This window comes from Artemia sp. Qi Xiang Cuo, chromosome 11, assembly GCF_049724085.1.
Source record: "Artemia sp. Qi Xiang Cuo chromosome 11, ASM4972408v1, whole genome shotgun sequence".
Lineage (NCBI taxonomy): Eukaryota > Metazoa > Arthropoda > Branchiopoda > Anostraca > Artemiidae > Artemia > Artemia sp. Qi Xiang Cuo.
In genome coordinates, this window is record NC_142804.1 from 49,771,858 (window position 1) to 49,788,223 (window position 16,366).

The 16,366-nt window shown below is 34.8% G+C and overlaps 1 protein-coding gene across 1 annotated transcript in view; it reads left to right on the forward strand.

The window, feature by feature from the left end:
* LOC148947084 (roundabout homolog 2-like) overlaps nt 1–16,366 on the forward strand; it is a 150,849-nt gene that overhangs the window by 73,802 nt on the left and 60,681 nt on the right. The gene's annotated exons all lie outside the window — the stretch shown is intronic.

Sequence of the window (16,366 nt, forward strand, 5' to 3'; positions counted from 1 at the left end):
GTACTTCAAGTTGGAAAATGGGTTTAGGAGGGACATTAAGAAAGTGACTTGCTCTGAATTGGTATTTTAAAAGTATTTCTTGGTGTTTAGGTATCAAATAGCTATAAAGTATAGTTGTGGGTGAAAAATATAAGTATTTCAGGTTTGAAAATGGGTTTAGGAGGAACATTAAGAAAGAAAATCGCTCTGGAATGGTCTTTGAAAGGTAGTTCTCTGTGTTGAGGTAAACAAGAAACTGTAAAGTAAAGTTGGGGAGGAAAAAGATAAGTATTTCAACATGGCAAATGGCTTTATGAGGGATATTACGAATGTTACTCGATCTGTAATATTGATTGAAAAGAATTTTATGGTATTGAGTTATCCAAAATAATGTCAAGTATAGTTGTGGGTGAAAAAGATAAGTACTTCAAGTTGGAAAATGGGTTTAGGTGGGACATTAAGAAAGTAACTTGCTCTGAAATGGTCTTTGAAAAGTATTTCTTGGTGATGAGGTATCCAAAAAGCTGTAAAGTATAGTTGTGGGTGAAAAAGATAAGTACTGCAAGTTGGAAAATTGGTTTAGGAGGGACATTAAGAAAGTAACTTGCTCTGAAATGGTCTTTGAATAGTATTTCTTGGTGTTGAGGTATCCCAAAAACTGTAGAGTATAGTTGTGGGTGAAAAAGATAAGTACTTCAAGTTGGAAAATGGGTATAGGAGGGACATTAAGAAAGTAACTTGCTCTGAAATGGTCTATGAAAAGTATTTCTTGGTGTTGAGGTATCCAAAAAGCTGTAAAGTATAGTTGTGGGTGAAAAAGATAAGTACTTCAAGTTTGAAAATGGGTTTAGGAGGGACATAAAGAAAGTAACTTGCTCTGAAATGGTCTTTGAAAAGTATTTCTTGGTGTTGAGGTATCCAAAAAGCTCTAAAGTATAGTTGTGGGTGAAAAAGATAAGTAGTTCAAGTTGGAAAATGGGTTTAGGAGGGCCCTTATGAAAGTAACTTGCTCTGAAAAGGTCTTTGAAAAGTATCTCTTGGTGTTGAGGTATCCAAAAAACTGTAAAGTATAGCTTTGGGTGAAAAAGATAAGTACTTCCAGTTAGAAAGTGGGTTTAGGAGGGACATTAAGAAAGTAACTTGCTCCGATATGGTCTTTGAAAAGTATTTCTTGGTGTTGAGGTATCCAAAAAGCTGTAAAGTATAGTTTTGGGTGAAAAATATAAGTACTTCAAGTTGGAAAATGGGTTTAGGAGGGACATTAAGAAAGTAACTTGCTCTGAAATGGTCTTTGAAAAGTATTTCTTGGTGTTGAGGTATCCAAAAAGCTGTAAAGTATAGTTGTGGGTGAAAAAGATAAGTACTCCAAGTTGGAAAATGGGTTTAGGAGGGACATTAAGAAAGTAACTTGCTCTGAAATGGTCTATGAAAAGTATTTCTTGGTGTTGAGGTATCCAAAAAGCTGTAAAGTATAGTTGTGGGTGACACAGAAAAGTACTTCGATTTGGAAAATGGGTTTAGGAGGGACATTAAGAAAGTAACTTGCTCTGCAATGGTCTTTGAAAAGTATTTCTTGGTGTTGAGGTATCCGAAAAGCTGTAGAGTATAGCTGTGGGTGAAAAAGATAAGTACTTCAAGTTGGAAAATTGGTTTAGGATGGACATTAAGAAAGTAACTTGCTCTGAAATGGTCTATGAAAAGTATTTCTTGGTGATGAGGTACCAAAAAAGCTGTAAAGTATAGTTGTGGGTGAAAGAGATAAGTACTTCAAGTTGGAAAATGGGTTTAGGAGGGACATTAAGAAAGTAACTTGCTCTGAAATGGTCTTTGAAAAGTATTTATTGGTGTTGAGGTATCCTAAAAGCTGTAAAGTATAGTTGTGGGTGAAAAAGATAAGTAATTCAATTTGGAAAATGGGTTTACGAGGGACATTAAGAAAGACACTTGCTCTGAAATGGTCTTTGAAAAATATTTATTGGTGTTGAGTTCTGCAAAAAGCTGTACAGTATAGTTGTGGGTGAAAAAGATCAGTACTTCAAGTTGAAATATGGATTTAGGGTGGACAGTAAGAAAGTAACTTGCTCTGAAATGGTCTTTGAAAAGTATTTCTTGGTGTTGAGCTATCCAAAAAGCTGTACAGTATAGTTGTGGGTGAAAAAGATAAGTACTTCATGTTGGAAAATGGGTTTAGGAGGGACATTAAGAAAGTAACTTGCTCTGAAATGGTCTTTGAAAAGTATTTCTTGGTGTTGAGGTATCCAAAAAGCTGTAAAGTATAGTTGTGGGTGAAAAAGATATGTACTTCAAGTTGGAAAATGGGTTTAGGAGGGACATTAAGAAAGTAACTTGCTCTGAAATGGTCTTTGAAAAGTATTTCTTGGTGTTGAGGTATCCAAAAAGCTGTAAAGTATAGTTGTGGGTGAAAAAGATAAGTACTTCAAGTTGGAAAATGGGTTTAGGAGGGACATTAAGAAAGTAACTTGCTCTGAAATGGTCTTTGAAAAATATTTCTTGGTGTTGAGGTATCCAAAAAGCTGTAAAGTATAGTTGTGGGTGAAAAAGATAAGTACTTCAAGTTGGAAAATGGGTTTAGGAGGGACATTAAGAAAGTAACTTGCTCTGAAATGGTCTTTGAAAAGTATTTCTTGGTGTTGAGGTATCCTAAAAGCTGTAAAGTATAGCTGTGGGTGAAAAAGATAAGTACTTCAAGTTGGAAAATGGGTTTAGGAGGAACATTAAGAAAGTAACTTGCTCTGAAATGGTCTTTGAAAAGTATTTCTTGGTGTTGAGGTATCCAAAAAGCTGTAAAGTATAGTTGTGGGTGAAAAAGATAAGTACTTCAAGTTTGAAAATGGGTTTAGTAGGGACATTAAGAAAGTAACTTGCTCTGAAATGGTCTTTGAAAAGTATTTCTTGGTGTTGAGGTATCCAAAAAGCTGTAAAGTATAGTTGTGGGTGAAAAAGTTAAGTACTTCAAGTTGGAAAATGGGTTTAGGAGGGACATTAAGAAAGTAACATGCTCTGAAATGGTCTTTGAAAAGTATTTCTTGGTGTTGAGGTATCCAAAAAGCTGTAAAGTATAGTTGTGGGTGAAAAAGATAAGTACTTCAAGTTGGAAAATGGGTTTAGGATGGACAGTAAGTAAGTAACTTGCTCTGAAATGGTCTTTGACAAGTATTTCTTGGTGTTGAGGTATCCAAAAAGCTGTAAAGTATAGTTGTGGGTGAAAAAGATAAGTACTTCAAGTTGGAAAATGGGCTTAGGAGGGACATTAAGAAAGTAACTTGCTCTGAAATGGTCTTTGAAAAGTATTTCTTGGTGTTGAGGTATCCAAAAAGCTGTAAAGTGTAGTTGTGGGTGAAAAAGATAAGTACTTCAAGTTGGAAATTGGGTTTAGGAGGGACATTAAGAAAGTAACTTGCTCTGAAAGGGTCTTTGAAAAGTATTTCTTAGTGTTGAGGTATCATAAAAGCTGTAAAGTATAGTTGTGGGTGAAAGAGATAAGTACTTCAAGTTGGAAAATGGGTGTAGGAGGGACATTAAGAAAGTAACTTGCTCTGAAATGGTCTTTGAAAACTATTTCTTGGTGAAGAGGTTTCCAAAAAGCTGTAAAGTATAGTTGTGGGTGAAAAAGATTAGTACTTCAAGTTGGAAAATGGGTTTAGGAAGAACAGTAAGAAAGTAACTTGCTCTGAAACGGTCTTTGAAAAGTATTTCTTGGTGTTGAGGTATCCAAAAAGCTGTAAAGTATAGTTGTGGGTGAAAAAGATAAGTACTTCAAGTTGGAAAATGGGGTTAGGAGGGACATTAATAAAGTAACTTGCTCTGAAATGGACTTTGAAAAGTATTTCCTGGTGTTGAGGTATCCAAAAAGCTGTAAAGTATAGTTGTGGGTGAAAAATTTAAGTACTTCAAGTTGGAAAATGGGTTTAGGAGGGACAGTAGGAAAGTAACTTGCTCTGAAACGGTCTTTGAAAAGTATTTCTTGGTGTTGAGGCATCCAAAAAGCTGTAAAGTATCGTTGTGGGTTAAAAAGATAAGTCCTTCAAGTTGGAAAATGGGTTTAGGAGGGACATTAAGAAAGTAACTTGCTCTGAAATGGTCTTTGAAAAGTATTTCTTGGTGTTGAGGTATCCAAAAAGCTGTAAAGTATAGTTGTGGGTGAAAGAGATAAGTACTTCAAGTTGGAAAATGGGTTTAGGAGGGACATTAAGAAAGTAACTTGCTCTGAAATGGCCTTTGAAAAGTATTTCTTGGTGTTGAGGTATCCAAAAAGCTGTAAAGTATAGTTGTGGGTGAAAAAGACAAGTACTTAAAGTTGAAAAATGGGTTTTAGGAGGGACATTAAGAAAGTAACTTCCTCTGAAATGGTCTTTGAAAAGTATTTCTTGGTGTTGAGGTATCCAAAAAGCTGTAAAGTATAGTTGTGGGTGAAAAAGATAAGTAATTCAAGTTGGAAAATGGGTTTAGGAGGGACATTAAGAAAGTAACTTGCTCTGAAATGGTCTTTGAAAAGTATTTCTTGGTGATGAGGTATCCAAAAAGCTGTAAAGTATAGTTGTGGGTGAAAAAGATAAGTACTTCAAGTTGGAAAATGGGTTTAGGAGGGACAGTAAGAAAGTAATTTTCTCTGAAATGGTCATTGAAAAGTATTTCTTAGTGTTGAGGTATCCAAAAAGCTGTAAAGCATAGTTGTGGATGAAAAAGATAAGTACTTCAAGTTGGAAAATTAATTGAGGAGGTTCTATGATTATGGAAGTCGCTCTGTCATGATCTTTCAATATTATTCCTTTAGGATGAGGTAACCTAAAAGTTGTAATGAATTGTTGAGGATGAACATGGAAAGTACTTCAAGTTGGAAAATGGGTTTAGGAGGGATATTGAGAATGTAACTTGTTCTGGAATTGTCTGACTAGTATTTATTTGATTTGATGTATAATAAAAGCTATAAAGTATATTTGTTTGTTAAAGTGTTAAGTACTTATAGTATGACTTATTTATATTTATGTTAATAAATATCGTATATTGTTCTGAAACGGTCTTTGAGAGTTATTCCTTGTTTCTGAGGTCTTGAAAATGCACTAAATTATAGTTTTGGATGAAAAGAAAAGGATTTCAAGTTGGAAAAGGGGATTAGGAGAGACATAAAGAAATTAACTTCCTCTGAAATGGTGTTTGAAAAGTATTTCTTGGTTTTTAGGTATCCAAAAAGCTCTAATGTATATTTGTGGGTGAAAAAGATAAGTACTTCAAGTTGGAAAATGGGTTTAGGAGGGACATTAAGAAAGTAACTTGCTCTGAAATGGTCTTTGAAAAGTATTTCTTGGTGTTGATGTATACAAAAAGCTGTAAATTATAGTTGTGTGTGAAAAAGATAAGTACTTCAAGTTGGAAAATGGGCTTAGGACTAATATTAAGAAAGAAACTAGATGTGAATAGGTCTTTGAAAGGTATTTCTTTGTGTTGAGGTATCAAAAAAGCTGCAAAGTATAGTTGTGGGTGAAAAAGATATGTAATTCAAGATTGAAAATGCGTTTAAGAGGGAATGATGCACAGGTACGTGGTGTCAATTTGTAATTGAAAATTTTTTCTAGTTTTTTTGTTTTACAAAAAGCTGTAAAGTTCTGTTTTGTGTGATATTGATTAGTACTTCAAGTTCGAAAATGAGTTGAGGAGTGACACTAAGAAAAGAACTTGGTATTATATTGTGATTGAACAGTAATTATTTGCGTTGGGTATACAAAATTCAGTAATGTATAGTTTTGGATAAAGATGATGGGTACTCCATGTGAGAAAAAGTGCTTAGGAGGGAAATTAAGAAAGCAAATTTTTCTGAAATGTTCTATGAAAAGTATTTCTTTGTGTTGAGGAATCCAAAAATATGTAAAGTATTGTTGTGGTTGAAATAAATAAGTAATTCAAGTTGGAAAATTTGTTTATGAGTGACATTAAGAAAGTAAGTAGCTCTGACAGTGTCTTTGACAAGTATTTCTTGGTGTTGAAGAATCCAGTAAACTGTAAAGTATAGTTATGGATTAAAAATATAAGTACTTCAAATTGGAAAATGAGTTGAGGAGGTACATAAAGAAAGCAACTGCTCTGAAATGGTATTATAAAATTATTTATCGGTGTTGAGGTATCCAAAAAGCTGTAAACTAGTGCTGTGGGTGAGAGATATATCTAATTCAAGTTTGTATATTTTTTTATGTGGGATATTTAAAATGGAGATTTCTCTGTAAGGTTTTTTGAAAATTGTTTCGCGTTTATATTGTATCCCAAAAGATGAAATGTATAGATGGGGATGAAAAAGTTAAGTATTTCAAGTTGGAAAATGGGCTTAGGAGGGACATTAGTATTGTAACCTGCTTTGAAATGTTCTTTGAAAAGTATTTCTTGGTGTTAAGGTGTCCAAAAAGCTGGCAAGTAGATCTGTGTGTGAAAGAGATAAGTACTTCAAGTTTTAAAATGAGTTTAGGAGTGACATTATGAAAGTAACTTGCTCGGGAATTGTGTTTGAAAAGTATTTCTTTGTGTTCAGATATCCAATAAGCTGTAATGTATAGTTGTGGGTGAAAAAGATACGTACTTCAAGTTGGAAAATGGGTTTAGGAGGGACATTAATAAAGTAACTCGCACTCAAATGGTCTTTGAAAAGTATTTCTTGGTGTTGAGGTATCCAAAAAGCTGTAAAGTATAGTTGTGGGTGAAGAAGATACGTACTTCAAGTTGGAAAATGGGTTTAGGAGGGACATTAAGAAAGTAACTTGTTCTGAAATGGTAATTGAAAAGTATTTCTTTGTTTTGAGGTATCCAAAAAGCTGGAAAGTATAGTTGTGGGTGAAAGAGATATGAATTTCAAGTTGGTAAATGTGTTTACGAGTGGCATTAATAAAGTTGTTTGCTCTAAATTTGTCTTTGAAAATTATTTATTTGTGTTGATGTAACCAAAAATCTGTGAAGTAGAGTTGTGGGTGAAGAAGATAAGTAGTTCAAGTAGAAAAATGGGTTTAGGAGGGACATTAAGAAAGGAACTCGCTCTGACATCGTCTTTGAAAAGTATTTCTTTGGGTTTATTTGTCCAAAAAACTGTTAAGTAGAGTTATTGTTTAAAGGGGTAAGTCCCACAAGTTGTAAAAGATGTTTAGGAGGGATAGTAAGAAAGGAAATTGCTCTGATTGGGTATTTGAAAAGTATTTTTTGGTGTTGAGGAATCCAAAAAGCTCTAAAGTATAGTTGTGGGTTAAAGAGATACTTAATCCAATTGGGAAAATGAGTTGAGTAAGTAAATCAATAAAGCAATTTCTAATAAATGGTCTTATAAAAGTATTTCTCGGTGTTGAGGTATTAAAAAAGCTATAATGTATATTAATGGGTGAAAAAGATAAGCATTTCAAGTCGGAAAATAGGTTTAGAAGGGATAGTAAGAAAATAACATTCTCTGAGTTGGTCTAAGAAGAGAATATCCTCACTTTGAGGCAACATAGATGAAGTAAAGTCTAGTTGCGGGTTAAAAAGATAAGTACTTCAAGTTGGAAAATGGGTTTAGGAGGGACATTAATAAATTAACTAGCTCATAAAGCTTATATAAAGTGTATTTCTTGGTGATGAGGTAAAAAAAATGCTTTAAAGTCTATTTGGTTGAAAGAGATATGTACTTCAAGTTGGAAGATGAGTTTAGGAGAGACATTATGAAAGTAACTTGCTCTGAAATGGTATTTGAAAGCTACGTGTTGGTATTGAAGTATCAATTAAGATGTACAGTATGGGTAAGGGTTAAAGAAATACGTACTTTAGGTTGGAAATTGGGTTTAGGAGGGAGAGTTAGACAATAACTTGCTCTGACAGTTTCTTCTAAGAATATTTCTTGGTGATGAGGTAACCAAAAAGCTGTAAAGTATTGTTGTGGGTGAAATAGACCCGTGCTTCAAGATGGAAACTGAGTTTAGGAGGGACATTAAGAAAGGAACTTGCTCTGAAATGTTCTTTGAAAAGTATTCCTTGTGTTGAGGTATCCAAAAAGCTGTAAAGTATAGTTGTGGGTGAAAAAGATAAGTACTTCAAGTTGGGAAATGGGTTTAGGAGGGACATTAAGACAGTAGCGTTCTCTGAAATGGTCTTTGAAAAGTTTTTCTTGTTGTTGAGGTATACTAAAAGCTGTAAAGTATAGTTGTGGTTGAAAAAGATAAGTACTTTAAGTTGTAAAATGGGTTTAGGAGGGAAATTAAGAAAGTAACTTGCTCTGAAATGGTCTTTGAAAAGTATTTCTTGGTGTTGAAGTATCCAAAAAGCTATAAAGTATAGTTGTGGGTGAAGAAGATTGGTTCTTCAAGTTGGAAAATGTGCTTACGAGAGAAATTAAGAAAGTAATTGGTTCTCAAATGGTCTTTGAAAAGTATTTCTTGGTTTTGAGTTATCCAAAAAGCTGTAAAGTATAGTTGTGGGTGAAAAAGATATGTACTTCATGTATGAAAATGAGTTTAGTAGGGTCATTAAGAAAGTAACTTGCTCTGAAATGGTCTTTGAAAAGTATTTCTTGGTGTTGAGGTATCCAAAAAGCTGTAAAGTATAGTTGTGGGTGAAAAATATAAGTACTTCAAGTTGAAAAATGGGTTTAGGAGGGACATTAAGAAAGTAAATTGCTCTGGAATGTTCTTTGAAAAGTATTTCTTGTTGTTGATGTATCCAAAAATCTGATAAGTATATTAGTGTTTGAAAAAGATAAGTACATCTAGGTGGAAAATTAGTATAGGATGGACAAAGTAAATTGCTCTGAAATAGTCTTTTAAAAGTATTTCTTGGTGTTGAGGTATACAAAAAGCTTTAAAGTATATTTTTGGGTGAAAAAGATAATTACTTCCATGTTTTAAATTGAGTTTCGGGGAGACATTAAGAACGTAGCTTCCTATAAAATGGTCTTTGAATATTATTTATTGGTGATGAGGTATCCAAAAAGCTGTAAAGTATAGTTTTGGGTGAAAAAGATAAGTACTTCAATTTGGAAAATGGGTTTAGGAGAGACAATAAGAATGTAACTTGCTCTGAAATGGTCTTTGAAAAGTATTTCTTTGTGTTGATGTATTCAAAAAGCAGTTCATCATAGCTTTGAGTGAACGTGTTATGGACTTCTACTAGGATCTTTGGTAGATAAGGGACGGTAAGAATTGGCCTCGTCACGGAATGATAAATGAAAAGTAAAGCTATTTGATGTAGCTAACAAATTTATGTTATGTATATTTGTGGGTGACAAATGTAAGTAGTTCAAGTTGTAAAATGGGTTTAGGAGGGAAATCAATATATGAAATTGCTCTGTATTGTTCTTTTGATCTTATGTACCGTGTTCTGGTGTTACAATAATTCATCAAAGGATTTTGTGGGGTTAAAAATATAAGGACTTCTATTTGGAATTGGGGTTTCTGCGGGACATGTTTTAATTTTCTTTCTATGACTATTTCCTTAAATTGAATTTCAGTTCTTTGAGTCATCCAAAGACATGTTCTTTATAATTGCAGGAGAAAAGGATAAGTACTTCAAGTTGGATAATGTGCTTAGGAGGAACATTAAGAAAGTAACTTAATCTGGTATGGTCATTGAAATATATTTCTTGGTGATGAGGTATCCAAATAGCTGTAAAGTATAATTGTGAGTGAAAAAGATAAGTACTTCAAGTTTGAAAATGGGTTTAGGAGGGACATTAAGAAAGTAACTTGGTCTGAAATGGTCTTGGAAAGTATTTCTTGGTGTTAAGGTATCCAAAAAGATGTAAAGTATAGTTGTGGGTGAAAAAGATAAGCACTTCAAGTTGGAAAATGGGTTTAGGAGGGTCACTGAGAATGTAAATTGCTCTGAAATGGTCTTTGAAAAGTATTTCTTGATTTTGAAGTATCCAAAAAGCTGTAAAGTATAGCTGTGAGTGAAATACACAAGTACTTCAGATGGTAATAAATGCTAGGGAGTGACATTGAGAATCTAATTTGGTCTGAAATGGTCATTGAAAGATGTTTTTTGGTGTGGAAGTATCCGAAAAGAAGTCGTGTATAGCATTTGGTGAAAGACATATGTACTTCAAATTGAAAAATAGGGTTAGGAGGGACGTTAAGAAAGTAACTTGCTCTGAAATGGTCTTTGAAAAGTATTTCTTTTTGTTGATGTATACTAAAATCTGTATTTTATAGTTTCGGCAGAAAAAGATAAGTACTTCAAGTTGTAAAATTGGCTTAGGATGGGTATTAAGAAAAGAACATGTTCTGAAAAGATATAATAAATTCTTTAAAAAGTATTAAAAAATGGGGAGGGGACTCTTTGGGGGGCCCGGGGGGAGGCATTAGGGGGTCCGGTGGGCCCTTGGGGGCCGGGTGGTCCTTTGGGAGCCGGGGGAACCTTTGGGGACGGGGGGCTTCCTTGGGGGTTGGGTGGGGGGATCGGAGCCCTTTGGGGTTGGGGTAGGGACCTCAAGACACTGTTCAAATGGAACTTGTGTATTATAACGACCATACTCAGAACCTCTTCTAAAATCATCTTTTAAAATGTCTCTAACTGTTTCGCCGAAATAATTCCCTAAAATATGTAAAACGGTTTCGCTCAAATAATCCCTTAACGTAATTTATTCTTGTTCCTTTTGTTTTTGGCATCCCTGCGCTGTCAAATTTGAAATTACTAGGAAACATTTTCACACGTTAATCTCTTCATCTCTAAGATCAAAACATTCGCCCGGAAACAATTCTCCTTGGAAACAATAAATTAATTCCCCTTTCGTGAATCAATAATTCCGTCATGACCTTCTGATAGGGTTCTACCGATTATGTAATCAATTTCTTAGAAATCCATTTGTCCTAGTTGATTACGTCATTCTATGCACATAAATGGATTCCCGTCACGAGCTCCTGATAGGGTTCTACCGATTATGTAATCAATTTCTCGGGAATTCTCTCCCTTCCATTACGCAACCAATATATCTCTTCCCCACCTTCCCCTTAGAAACAACAAATTAATTCCCCTTTCTTGAATCAATAATTCCCCTTAGAAACAACAAATTAATTCCCCTTTCGTGAATCAATAATTCCCCTTAGAAACAACAAATTAATTCCCCTTTCTTGAATCAATAATTCCCCTTAGAAACAACAAATTAATTACTCATAACAATGTTACTCATAACATTCGCCTCGAGCGTGCACTTGGCCAAAACAACAACAACAACAAATCGACCTTGGAAAAAGAGGTCATTGACCCCATTAGACTCGATCAATAATCCTTGAATAAATTATGTAAAAAAGTTGTAGATGGCAGCAGGGGTGAGTGTCACGAGTCGGACCCTCCTTTCTACTGATACGCCTGGTCGGTTGAATACCTTTGCTTTTCTCTTTTGAAGATACTATCTCTGTTGTTTGTGTAGTACTGTTTTTTCAACTTGCGTGCAGCTTGCTTTGATCTAACCATTATCTAATCAAGAATGAGACCATTTACAGTTTTGACTTTTCTTATATACTAATTATGACGTCACGGCGTAATGATTTTATTTCATGACGTCATGGCGCAATGGTATTATTTCATGACGTCTTCAGAAACAACAATATAATTTCGTGTTTTTCTATTCACGTCATAGCTCTAATATAAAACTATGACGATATTCATTATTTATCTAGTAGGGTTTCAGACAAGGTGGTTCTAATGATGTACTTTTGTTTTGATCTGACTCTATTTTTAGGAGTTTGGGGTTTTTATATTCCTTAGCATTGGACTGATCGTCTCTTACTAGGTTGCTAGCTACTGCTGCAACCTAAATTATGAGAGGCAGCCTGACCGAGTGGTCCAAGGCACTGGTGTTAGCCACCAGTCTCTTCGGAGGCGTGGGTTCAAATCTTACCGCTGGTATACGATTATGTTTGAAAGACTGCAGTGTGAAAAGACATCAAAATGCAGTTTTTGCTGGAAAAATTTATTCTCTTTTAGAAATAATTTATTTTAGTTACTATAGATTTTTAACCCAATTAATTTCCTTTAAAATGAGCCATTGAACAACTCTCTACGATGTTCCTGTGCCAAGCTATCTGTGGAAAAAAAAATAAAAAATATCCCGTTTAGGCAGAATGTTGTAGTAGCTGCCACTTTTCTTGATTTTCAAGCCAATATATTTCCCTTGCTGTTCAAGCCAAGGGACAGAAAGTTTCCTATACAGGGGTTTCGGACAAGGTGGTTCTAATGGTGACTTTTTGTTTTGATCTGACTCCTTTGTTAGGAACTATGGGTTTTTATATTTCTTAACATTGGACGTGATCGTCTCTTACTAGGTTGCTAGCTACCGCTGCAACCCGGATGAAGGATGACAGATTGCCGAAGATTGTTCTTTTCAGCCAACCATCTAGGGCTAAACGGAAAACAGTTCGTCCTCGTCTGGGGTGGGAGGACGTCATAAAAAAAGATTTAAAGGGTATGGGAAGTTCGTGGGAGGGTGTAATAAGGGTGGCTTTGAAAAGATTGGAATGGAGGAGGAGCGTGCGTAGCTGTGTTGGCCTTAGGCTGCTTGGTGCTGTTGTGATTCGTTAGTAATAGTAGTAGTATGTCAGAAAAGGAAGCCAAATAAAACAGTCTTCTTACTTTTTACCCCCTTGTCGTCTTTACCTTTTGTCGTTATATCAAAGTCCCAGTATGAAAAAAAAAAGTTAAATCTAATTGGTTCTTAGGCATAAAATTTTAAGCAAGCAGAAACGTAAAGATTTTGAGTTGCAACTTTTTCAAAATGAACTTTCTGCTACTGTTATCTTATGAGGAAAGATCTCCGGCTTGGCATAGTCTTATTTTACCCAGATGTATACATATGGTTCATTTTGCCTTGTTAACATCTAGATGAGTATTATACCCTTGCCCTAAGATCGATCCGAAGGACTCATCCTCCCTTTTAATAAAAGCTTTAGTTAAGGAACAATATTTTTGGGTTTTTGCAGTTATCTGATGGTTATACCTCTGCTTTTTGCGAGGTAACATTTTATCGAGGGGGGAGGGGGCAAGGTCTCTTTAAGTTTTGTGCTGGGGGAGAGGGGAAAAAATCTTACGGTTCTCACAAAAGAGTATGTGCTGTGGTATTTCTTTTCTTTTTTATGCGTATCGTCCGACAAGCATAGCTGCTAGTTCCACTAGGCTATAAAGGACACACTAGACGGTCAATCATTTTTACCGAAAGCTTCCGTCAATCAATTGATTAAAGCATGATTGACCGTCTCGGAACCGATTGAGTCATTCAAATTTTCTATCAATCACCATCAAGGCTTGACTCAATCGTCAAACAGGCTCCTAGACGGTAATCATGCTTTGATCAATTGATTGATGGAAGCTTTTGGTCAAAATGATTGATCGTCTATGGTGTCCTTAAGGATTGACTTCAAATGGTATTGGTACAATTGAATCGAATGATAAAACATAGAAGAATGGTTTGTGTAAAAATCAGGACTAAAAAGCTCTTCCCAGTAGCTTTAAACTATCAAGTGCTTTGGAAATGTTTAATGTTAAGCAATTCTACCAAACAGATTCAATAAAGTAGATAAATATTTAACTCTTTATTCTTCTCTACCGCTTCACTATCAAGTCTCGTATAAGTAGTGTTTGCTTTATATTTTTTAGTGTGTCCAATCACCCGTTTATATTGTTTTTTGTCGTATTATGGCAATGTAATCGTAGCGCATAATACTGATAAAATTTGGAAATAATTAAACATCGGAAGTGGTCTAAAAATGGTTCACAAATTTATGTGACAAACAAAAAAGAGCGACAAAAAGTCGGTGAGTTGAGGAAAAGGAAACGAATGCAAGTTTTCCTTATTACAGAAAATTCGCTCTGGGAGTAAGATTCTGCTTTTAATTCACTGTTTTTGTTTTGTGGATTAGAGACTGTCTACATAGCTACATCCAATTTACACCCGAGGTAAAAGATAAACTCTGTTTTGTGAAGGTTCTTGTTGGATTCCATCCGCTTCAGATTGAATGAGGGAAGCTAGACATTTCGTTAAAATGATGTTGTTGATTGATGAGGACCGATCCTGATCTTGACATCAGTCGTGTTCCCCCAGACGGTGTCTGTTTTATTCATTTTGCATTATTAACACATAGAAATAGTTAGATGATGCTTAATTTGACTTGTTGAGAATTTCATATTGAAATCAAGAGTGATGTTTGATCTCAAAGATGCTATGCACCGGGTCACTTGTGCACACCGAAGGCCAGAACAGAGGCATATGTACACACATAAACAAACGTTTTTGTTCTGAGGAGGGGGTTGTTTTAAGTATCAAGCTGATAATGCAGCATTCAAAGGCGTTAATCGGACATGTTTTTTTTTAGTCTTGGAGATAAGGTATCGGGATGAATGCCCCCTTTCCTGCGTACTTCGAGGGTCACTCTCAGAAATTGTGTACGCCAGGTGGCACATGCCAAGCGTGGCGTGGCGGAACTGTTCTAAGATTTTTTGGTGCGAAGCGTTTTAGAGCCTGTGCCAAGCATGGTGGAACTGTGCTAAGCACAGCAGAGCTTTGCGGCACGCGTGGTGTTTCGAGATGTACACCAGACGTTGAGAAGTCTGTGTCCCCTCGTCGTAGGTGTCCCTGTAGAGAAGTGAAAGTATAATTATTGGGTCTGATGTTCTATCTCCAAGGAAAATAACGGGCAAGTGGTTTGAGACACTATATGCTAAAATAGAATTTAACAATCATGTTTCACATCAACGATTGTTCAAGGGAAATACTGGCTGGGCTCTGTATACCATGCCCCTATCCCATCCCGTCATCTTTTTTTTCCCTAGACGTCTATGCCTAATTTCAGTCTGTTTTGTAATATTACCAGTATGCAGTTCTTTCTTTGTTTTGTTGATATTCATAAATTAGAAAGTAAGATATAGCTGTTTTTTATAATCAAGGTCAATCTTGGCTTTGGTTAAGGTTTTTTATTTATTTTATTTTTTATTGAAAGAGTCCGAATTGTAATCCGAATCAATCCAAACCAAGTTCTTTTTTTCAATAAGTACCAGCGTGGACCTTAATTTTTTGTAAATTTCAAGGGCGGATCCAGGATTTTTTTCGGGGGGGGGTTTACTAATTTTTGACTCAGTTTTCGACTAATTTTACTGATTTTTACCTAGATTTTACTAATTTTTGACTTATTTTTGACTCGGTCAAAAAATTTTTTTTTTGGGGGGGGGGGGGGTTCAAACCGGGTAACCCCCCCCCCTGGATACGGCCTTGGTAAATTTGTCAACAATATTCATGGTTTACAAATCAAGATCATCCATGACTATTATGCAAATCAGTTTAATAAATTAGCTCCACAAAACTCATATTAACCTAAGCAAATAATTGTAGATTAATAAACTTGCGACGAATTATTTTGTAAATTCAATAAAATATTGGTGAAATGGCTAAGTTACAGTACGCTATTTTGTAAGTTAAGTAAAATTTTAAGTGTGATTCCGAAAACAATTTTTATATTCAATGAACTTTTTATGAATGGTAATAATTTTGTATAATTAAAAAAATAATTTTTTATAATTGTGGAAATGGTAGAAATTCTGTATAAAAGTTGATAAAATCGGCAAATTACTGCCTTTTGAACATTTTGTAAATTCATGTTACAGTCGTGACACTGTACAAATTAACAAGATATTACTGAAAACGGAGGCAAGACTGACGAAGAAAGCTTTTTAAAAATTGTTTTTAAGAACCTGTGCAAAATTCTTTTCTTAGAAACTCTTTCTGATTTTCTTCAGAATTCAGAAATTCTTTCTCAAAACCGATTTTTTTTTACTTTAATTGCTAAGGAACCTGTATAATCGTATTCTTTTTTTAATGATAGTTAGGAATTTTTACTTAAACAATAATCAAATCACCAAGGAAAGTTTATTGCTACTTGTTGAATAAACGAAACGCTCAAGATTACGCTTAGATTATATCTCAGAAAACCGTTTTCACAGCCACAAAGACAAGTGATGAGTGATAGAACGCATTGGGCTTTTGTGATTTGGACTATATTTTAGCACATTAAGGGGGGGGGTAGGTTAGGTTCTGTTAGTTTAGGTTAGGGGTGCTGTCTGAATACTTTACTTCCACCCCCTAATGTGCAAACAGATAGCCCAAATTATATTATTATATAAACTAAAAATTATGTGAAGGTTTTATTTCATTAGGATTAATCTAACTTCATTTTTTGGGTGTGTTTCGTTTAAGTAACAACATATTTATGCCAAGCTCAAATGCCATCACTTTGTTTATGCTCTTCGTAATTTTTATGATATTTGTTCTGATGGGTTTTTTTTACGGAATTTCTGGTTTTTGGAAGAAAAAAAAATCATGATAAAACTGTTGATGTTACAAAAAAGGTGATTACAATTTTTTCAGACAAAGCATCAGGGA